At 46.3% G+C, this 8973-nt stretch overlaps 1 long non-coding RNA gene across 1 annotated transcript; it reads left to right on the top strand.

Moving 5' to 3' along the window:
* Nucleotides 1-4202: 4202 nt before the first annotated feature.
* LOC136356961 (uncharacterized) lies at nt 4203-8079 on the top strand. The gene is made up of 2 exons (XR_010742063.1): nt 4203-4837; nt 7650-8079. It is a non-coding gene; the product is annotated as an uncharacterized lncRNA (long non-coding RNA).
* Nucleotides 8080-8973: the final 894 nt, after the last annotated feature.

Here is an 8973-nt window from a genome sequence, read left to right as displayed (position 1 = left end):
TATACAATTCATATAAATTGTAACAAAACTCTGTTATTTACTCTCTGTAAAATTCTCCCGTTGGTTCAAATTTAAACAGAGGTAAAACATGTAAAAACAATTCAAAATTCTATTGTAATTTGCATGAAAATATACAAAGTACATGTTCAGAAGCATTTCTCACATTTATCTATTCTCTAAACAATTTTCACGTTGGTTCAAATTGCTTAGAAATAAACACAATTAACAACTATAATTGTAAATGCTTCTGAAACAGGGACTTAGAATGAACTTCCTTTCTTTTGATTCGGCCCCGAGGGACCTAAAATGAACTTTTTCGGCCTTTGCCGGTCGGCCCACGGCCGCCTTGCGCGCGGGCGGGCGCCCCCTCCCCTTTCGCCAGGCCGCAACCTGGGCCTGGGCCGGGAAAGTGGCTTGCCGTGCGCTCCCACATGGGCCGATTTCGGTCCGGCCGCCGTCGGCCGTCCGATTGCTAGGGTTTCGATCGGACGGTCGCGCGGGCGGATCGGGCAAACAAAACCGCCTCCGGCCGCCGGCGCCGAAACCCTAGCTCCTCTTCTCTTCTTTCTCTTGCGGTTGCACGGAGCGGCGTCGCCGTCGCCGAAACCCTAGCACAGCGCCGGCGGCGGCATGGCGACACGGCGGCGCCGTCGCACTCCCCTTCGCCGATGCGCGCACTCACTCAAGGGTGAGTGCGCCGCCGTCGAGCGGTTGTGCCGCGGCGCCCTCTCCTTTCTCTTGCGGGCGTGCGCCGTGCCGAGCGGCGTCGCCGACGCCGGCAGCCTTCGCGCCGCCGCGCCATGGCCGACGCCCTCGCGCCGCCACGCCCTCTATTCTTTTCTCTTCTCCCCCCCACCGTCTCACCCCTCCACGCGAGTGAAGAGTGAGAGACCGGCGACGACGGAGATGGTGGCGCCGCCGCGGGCCCCCTCGCCGGCGCGCGCGTGCACCCGCGGGTGCGCGCGCGGCTGTCGAGTGGCTCCTCGGCGGTGCCTCTTTGCCCCTCTCCCCCTCCGTGGCCGGCGTCAACGACGGCCGGCGACGAGGTAAGATTAGGGTTAGGGATTCGATCTTTTCGATCCGTTGGATCGTTTGCTTTTCTTTGCCTTTCTTTTGGATTTCTTTCCCCAACCAATCTAAACTCTAGGGTGGCTCTGATACCATTGTTAGGGTTGTCTATTGGATCACCTAGGTTTAGATCTAGTCGGGTGGTTCTATTTGCGATGGATGAACAACAATAGATGAATGAACAAAGAGGGAGTGAGAGGGTTTAGGGATGTGACCAGTCGTTGTTGAGGAGGAGGAAGTCCGGCCGGCCATCGTCGTTGTCGTCGCGGGCTTGACGTGGACGGCGGCGACGGTGTGCTCGGTGCCGATGGCGGTGATGCGGTTGCGGCAGCGACGGTGTCGACGACGAGGCGTGGCGCGGCGGTGGACTTCCCGTCACTGGCTGTGCCCCCTCGATCGGTTAGGGTTTGTGGGGTGGAGTGGCGGCGGCGACGAACCTCGTTCCTTGTGTCATGTTATCCCGTCCCGTCCTCCACCCCTCTTTATATGGCACAGTGTGACGGGGGCCCACCAGCCATTGGGCTGGGCGCCCCCGATTAGGGCGCGGGTCAAGGCCCCCTTGAGCCGTTGGGCTCAAGGGGAGGGAGATCCATCTAACACATTTCACGAAATAGTGCGGCCAAGTAGCAGTATCATTCACCACAAGAAAGAATGAAGCATCCAGTAATAGGATTACGAATTATAATACAAGCATCACAATCGCAGACTAACAGTTCACCGCTGATAGCTTTCTCTGCAATGTGCTGTTGAGAGAATTAACGAGTTAATAATGGTACAAGACAAAGTGAAATCAGTAGCTGAAATTAATACTGACAAATCCCTGTTTCGACAGTACGTCTAAACAGGAAAGTCAATACAACATCAGCTCTCTGCGACTTGCATTTTCGAAACGCTCTGCTCTTGGATCTTATTTCTGTAATCTTCTTGAATTGCGATGGAGATATTGAGCAGAACAATTGAGTTGACCTCCCGCCGATGGATGGACCATAGCTGCATCGCAGAAGAAGCTCCGTGAACCGTGAATGAAAACTCTGCGGTGCAGTGGCGTCCCTTCACCGGCGACGGCCGTCTTGGGGGCTAAAGCTCGTTGTATGTCCCCGCTGCTGATAGTTGATCCATAGCACAACGCGGGGCAGGCAGGTCGCCCCGTCCAATAAAAACACCAGGCTCCACTCCGTTGCGGATGCGGCTAACGAGATTGGGGTTGGCGGAAGACCAAATGGGACTCCAAGGGGGGAGGATGGGGATACGCTGAGTACATGGTGGGGTGCGGGTGGTGGGGGGCCGGGGGGGGGGTCCAGACTCACTGGGGTCTTGTTTGATTAATCCCCTTGAGGCTTTGTTTGGTTTGGAGAGGATTGAAGAGGATTTTGGATTGAGAGGGAATAAAATCCTCTTCAATCCCCTCTAAACTGAACAAGGCCTTAGGGATATACCGTGCGTGTATTGCTTCCAGCTCCACTAAATGCATCCCGGATCTCCAACACATCCCTGCGTGAGGATAAAAACTACGTCCCCACCAGTCGCCGTCATGTTGCTCGAGTTGACCATCGTGCCTTTTTGCAGTGCTGCACGCCCATCACGCCGCTCAGCTCGGCAGTGGTCCATGGCGGCGGCACCGCTATGCCAGCGGCCCACGGGGGTGGTGCGGTAGGGGAGGCCCGCGGCAGCAGCGCAACAGGACGCGCCGATGTGGTTCACAGCGGTCGCAGGCTGCAGCGCGGGGGCTGTAGGCGCCGTCGAGTAGAGTCCCACAGGCGCCGGCGAGGAGGGTAATTTCCATGTGCTTTTCTATGTGCTTGCTGTTTCTTGCTGTCCTTGTTGTTTCTGTGTGCTTTACTTAGAAATTTTAGGTACCCATGATTCACAATCGAGCTCAGGGGGTGAATTTAGATGTCTATGAATTTAGATGTGGGTAGAAATATACATGAATGCAAAATAATATTGTGTGAGCAAATGGATGCCTAGGGGTAAGATTGTCTTTTCATACAACTTAACGGAGAGGAGTTAACAGTAGTTACGGTGTGATGGTATTTTTGGGAGAAAGAGGCTTGTGCAATGGCGTTTCTGCGAAGTTGTCTTTGTCGATGGCATTTCTGGAATTAGGGTGCTTGTCAATGGAATTTCATGGATTTTCTCATAGAATAATGTGCAACCACGATGCCTCCGTGGCTCACAATGCTTGGTAGAGATTACTAGATTAGAGGTTAAGTAGAGGCCTCACGAAAACAATCTTGTCCACGAGGTAGTAGGTGACATGATGTGATTTATATTTACGATTGTTTAAGTGATGATTTTTCAAATGTATATATACCCGTTGCAACGCACGGGCATCCAACTAGTACTATAGAAAAATGGCTAGTTTATTTAATTTGCTGCCTTTCAGTTATCCTAAGAATTTTTTTTGAGTGCTTGACAAGTATAGGTCTAAACACTAGTACATATCCTCTCATCTCTGACGGCCCATCACATGCCTGGGCAACGTGGTGTACGTTCGTTCAAACCATTCGAAAGGCATATCACTGTAAATGAAGTCTTTGTAGTAATGTAATTTCCAAATTGGTATCAGTATGTATTTAATTTGTATTGGAGCCTTAATGAATGAATTGCATATGTTTCATGCCATTCCAGTTAATTACGATTTAAAACTCTTTGAAGAAATGGATTTGTTAATTATGTGGTTTTAAAAAATTGTTAGGAATTTTAAACTATATGTGAGAAAGCCAATTGTCAATTATATGATTTTAAAAAATTAATAGGAATTTTAAACTATGTAAATAAGACATTTGTTAAAAATTAAAAGGAATTTTAAACTATATGTGAGGAAGGCATTTGTTAATTATATGAACTTTAGAAAATTACTAGGAATTTTAAACTATGTAAATAAGACATTTGTTAATTATATGTGATTATAAATGATTTTATAACTTATCATAATTTTAAAACTATTTTAATAAGTTATCTATGACGGGCTTTAGTACTATGCTCGATAGAGATGTAATCATCTCAATCGTGCTTAGTACTAATGCCCATCATAAATGAGTGTCATCCGTATCAGGCTTAGAAATAGCACCCGTCACGGATGAGTGTCATCCGCATCGGGTATAGTACTCTGCCCGATAGAGATGAGGATTGAGTAGGGTTTACTTAGTCAATCCTCATCCACGGGTCCTTATCCGTTCTGTCCGCCGCCACCGCCTCTAACTCTCTCACTCTCTCAGATCCACCGCCGCTGCCGCCTCCTCCTCCTCGACGCCGCCGTTGCCTCCTCCTCCTCCACCGCCGCTGCCTCTCACTCTCTCAGATCCACCGCCGACGCCGCCTCTCACTCTATCACCCTCTCACATCCACCGCCGCCGCCTCCTCCTCCTCCTCCAAGCCGTCGCCTCCCGACTGCCACCGCCGCCTCCTTCTCCTCGACGCCGCCACCGCCGCCTCGTCCTCCTCGACACCGCCGTCGCCCTCCCGGTTCACCGACCACGGCCTCCTCCTCCCTCGTCGTCCACGAGCCCTCATGGATCCGGCCTCCCCGACCACCGCCGCCGCCTCCCGGTTCAAGATCCGGCCTCCCCGACCGCCAGCGCCTCCTCCACGCCCAAGACCGCCGCCGCCGGCCTCCTCTCGAAGTCCGCCACCGCCGGCTTCCTCTCCGCCAAGTCCTCAAGACAGACGTCGCGGCCGCTTCGCCGACCGCCGCTGCCACGCCGCCGCCTCTCAGATCCTCAAGACCAATGTCAAGCCCGCCCCCACCGGCCTCCTTTCCTCCCAGGTACACTTCCTCTCCCTTGTTTTTTTTATGCATTGTGGATGCAATGGATGCAGTGTATGATTTTTGCATGAATTTTGGATGAATTAGATGTATGGATGCAGTGGATGTTTTTTGCATTGTATAGTTGCATGAATTAGATATTGCTATGCAGTGGATGTTTTTTGCATTGTATTGCTATGCAGTGGATGCAGTGGATGAATTTTGCATGAATTTTAGATGAATTAGATGTATGGATGCATTGGATGGATTTTTTTTGAGTGCTTGACAAGTATAGGTCTAAATTAACAAATACTATTAGCATCTGGCATGTTTTCCAGAGCTAAAATTTGTAGGCAGAATTTGCTACTGGACATCTAAAATCATGTAATTGGCTGGAAGACAACACAGAAACGTGACACTGCGTTGGATTCCACATATAACTTGTGTAAATGGTCGTAGGATACCCGAGGCATTATTTTATTATTTCCAGGCAAAAAGAGGAGAGAGAATTTCGAAATGACGGAAGTGCCCCTGGCATCGCACCATGTAACCCTAACTACGTCCGATTGAACTAGACCCTGTCAGACTCGTTGCTCCCTCCACAAACACTCGAAATCCCCAAATCTAACCTTAGGCGGCGATGGTGGCAGTGGTGGAGATGGTTGGTAGCAATGACAGGCAATCGGTGCTAGAAGCGGCTGGTTGAACTACACCCAATCGGACTCGTCGCTCCCGCCACACACACCGGAAATCCCCATCCAAACCTATCCCAAGGTGGCGGCTGTGGCTTTGGTGGCAGCTGGTGGCTGCGGCGGGCTATCAAGTGGCACTGGAAGCGGCGGCAGCGGTGGTGGTGGTGGTGGTGGTGCATCAAAGATGGATGGCTCGGCTTCATCATTGGTCATGCGTCACCGCACTGGTGAGTTTCCCTTCAGGAATTGTCCATTATGTGTGACACAATTGGAGGCACGAATGTCGAGGACCCTATTGGTGTTTCTTAACGATATTACTAGAAATATAATTCCCAGCAATGGCGCAGAAACTCTCGTGGTATATTATGGTTACCGATTTCATCTGTAAGCGCACGAATATACCATTATAGTATTTCACCCGAGAGTATTCCAAGGGTATCGTATTTATTTAATCCCGTGGGATGATTATAATAGAGAGAGCTATACTAATAATTTATATATTACTTGTAATAATCAAAGTCTAAGAAGGGGTTAAGATAATGAATAGGGTAGAGTGACACACAGCAAGAGAATTGCATACTCTCATAATAAATCATCTAAGCTAAGTGGAACGAAAATAGAAAGAATCTATTCCTATACTTCTAATATACATACACATTATACATACTTCCTAGTTATATGATTATTTAGCTAATACCCTCTTTCCAAATGCCCTCGTGGTGCTTGAGAAGCCACTCCTGATTGCCGAGTTTCTTACGATAATCCGTCATGACCATCCAACTAGGGCTAAATACGGATGAGTACCCTCCCCAGGAAAGTAACTTAGGATTATATACATGCGCGGAGGAATACCCGTACTGAGCTGTCACCATCAGCGGCCCACCTCGACATGTTCGCAGCATATAACCCCAAATAACGATATCCAGCAATCTAAACACCACGCTTAAATTACCAAATACTATCCTAATATCATCGTCATGACATAGAGAAATCGTATACATGATCATTATGCTCACACCATTGCATTTCCCAGATAAGCTAGCATCATAATTAATATAATTTGGATATATAATAAAGTTGGTATTCATATACTCGGAAAGTAATACAATACCAGAGTAGTATAAAGAAGAATATTCTAATATATCAATAGTAAAATCAAAGAAATACTAATCAAGAAAAAAAACATCAAAGCCGGCCGTCCAGCACTTATGTGTTGTCCATAGCCTTTAAACTACGATTTTGTTAAAAATACTACACAGAAATAAGTAGGGGACAAAAATTATAACTATTTTCATCACCTCCTCCTTGTTGTCCCTCTCCGTCCTTCAATGCAGGGTATAGTATTCACTATGCTATCGTAAATACTGCAAGGGTATACATATGGTTGAGTTCAGGTGGCATCAGTGAAAGGCTAATGTAGGCAATGTATATAAAGGGACATACTAACTAATAGAATCATTTGTGAGTGTGCCAATAGTGTATTAAGTGTTAAATGATGCTATAGGCTGATCTTTGGGGTTACGGCTACGTCGATGTGGGACTGATGTTCCAGGGCATTACATAAGAAAGCCTTGGCAATTATAGTCAACTTTATCCGTTAGAGAGACATTCATGTCTATTTTTAATGGTGTTATTGTATTATTCGATTGAAGTGGTATGTTTAGACTATTTATACATAGATGTGGAAATAAGTGGTGAACACCAAGTTAAGCGGTGTAGATGATTTTTAGTGTATTAATAATGTATAATTTATTTTAGTGGTATTAATGTTGTTTTATTAAAAATGCACATAGCTTTTGAAGCAAGAACAATAGAGGAGTTTATATATGACCACGACAAAAAGATTTTTATTTAAATATGAGAGATATTCTTATTCTTATCATATTTAGTAGTATATTCCATCTATTTTACGGTAAATATTTTTCTTTTTTTATTGCTAGATAATTTACATTTCCTTAATTACATTGTATATAGTGATGTATGATTTATTTTATCATTCTTTTTTTTAACAACAAATATTCTCTGGCTTATATCCCATCTTTATAGTGTTTGAAATACAGCCCTACGATATATACTTACGCGAATGCGCGGGCTACCTTGTTGATTTAAAATGAACTCTCTCTTGCTGGTCACTTCGGCAGTGGCCAGGTTAAATTCATTGGCCAAGCTATTATGGAATCAAGACAGCACGAAGCCGCAGAGGAGGAGCTCCAAGCACGAGCAGGCTCGACTCTCGAGTGCACAGGCGGACAAGCTCGAGCACGACGGGCGGCGTGACGGGCGAGCTCGATAGGTCGGTGGACGAGCTCAACGAATCAGAGCAATCTGGAAGGAGGCGAGTAGGAATGAGATCGGCGGCAACACAAATGGCAAGCTCCATAGCAGCGCTACGTTGAATGAATCCCACCTTGATGTCGAGATTTTACTTCCCATCATACCCTTTGTAATGGACAGTTGGATATGAATGGTACCTCGTACCTCATAGTACCTTGTGAGACCTTTTCAAGGATGGGAAAGATGCTCATAAAATTTGCTTACGTTTATAAAGTGCTGCAGAAGCTTAAATGGTCATTCTGTATTAAATCACCATGTTGCATATGAGCAAAATTTTAAAGACGACTATCCTATAGAGAGAGAGAAAGAGAGTGTAACAATTAAAAAGATGAAGTAATGTGTAATTTGATTGGATTACTACCCTGACCCTGTTATGGCTTGATCGTTCATCGCCCAATCAGTGGATCGGTATATGCACTAGCTCTAAGCTTGCTGGAAACAACAAAAAGAAAATCACATTTTTCCACATCGTCGGAGTTAGCCTTTGTCATCATCCTATCATCATCACCAATATCCTGTTGCAGTTGGTCTATCATGTCATCAGCTTCCCATCGGAACTTGCTGGTATGATACTAATCACTAAAGGATCAAAGAATAGTTTGCGAAAGTATTTCAGCATCATCGTAACCGTTTCCGGATCAGTAAAGAGAGGAAGGACAACTTGTGAAGGCTTGTAGTACTAAGAGCCATACAAAAGTTTGTCAACGCTGTCCACTTCACTAAGAAGGGAATGGAACACTATTACGAAATCCATTTTTCATGGCGGCTATTTTGGGATTTCGTTGGCTGAATTTAGAGCCGCCACAAAGCAAAGGCCAGTGAAAATCAAGATCTAGCCGTCTTAAGCTAGCCATCAGCAAAAATCCATTTTCGCTGGTGGTTAGCTTAAGACGGCTACCAGCGAAAAAACATTTTCACTCCGCCAGTCAAAATGCTGGCCATGTTTTAAAAAAACGACAGACGGAGCGACACCGCTCCATCCGCCTCTGTCAACACTCCACCATTCAAAAATTTCACAGAAATTTACCCAAGCACTAAAAAATCCACAGAAATTTACATCAACAATTTACAGTAAAAAATTTCCATTCACCTGAGCATTCAAGCATCACAAAAATCAACACATTAACAAAA

This window comes from Oryza sativa, chromosome 6, assembly GCF_034140825.1.
Source record: "Oryza sativa Japonica Group chromosome 6, ASM3414082v1".
NCBI lineage: Eukaryota > Viridiplantae > Streptophyta > Magnoliopsida > Poales > Poaceae > Oryza > Oryza sativa.
The sequence above is the reverse complement of the archived record's forward strand: the minus strand, read 5'-3'. Positions and strand labels throughout refer to the sequence as shown.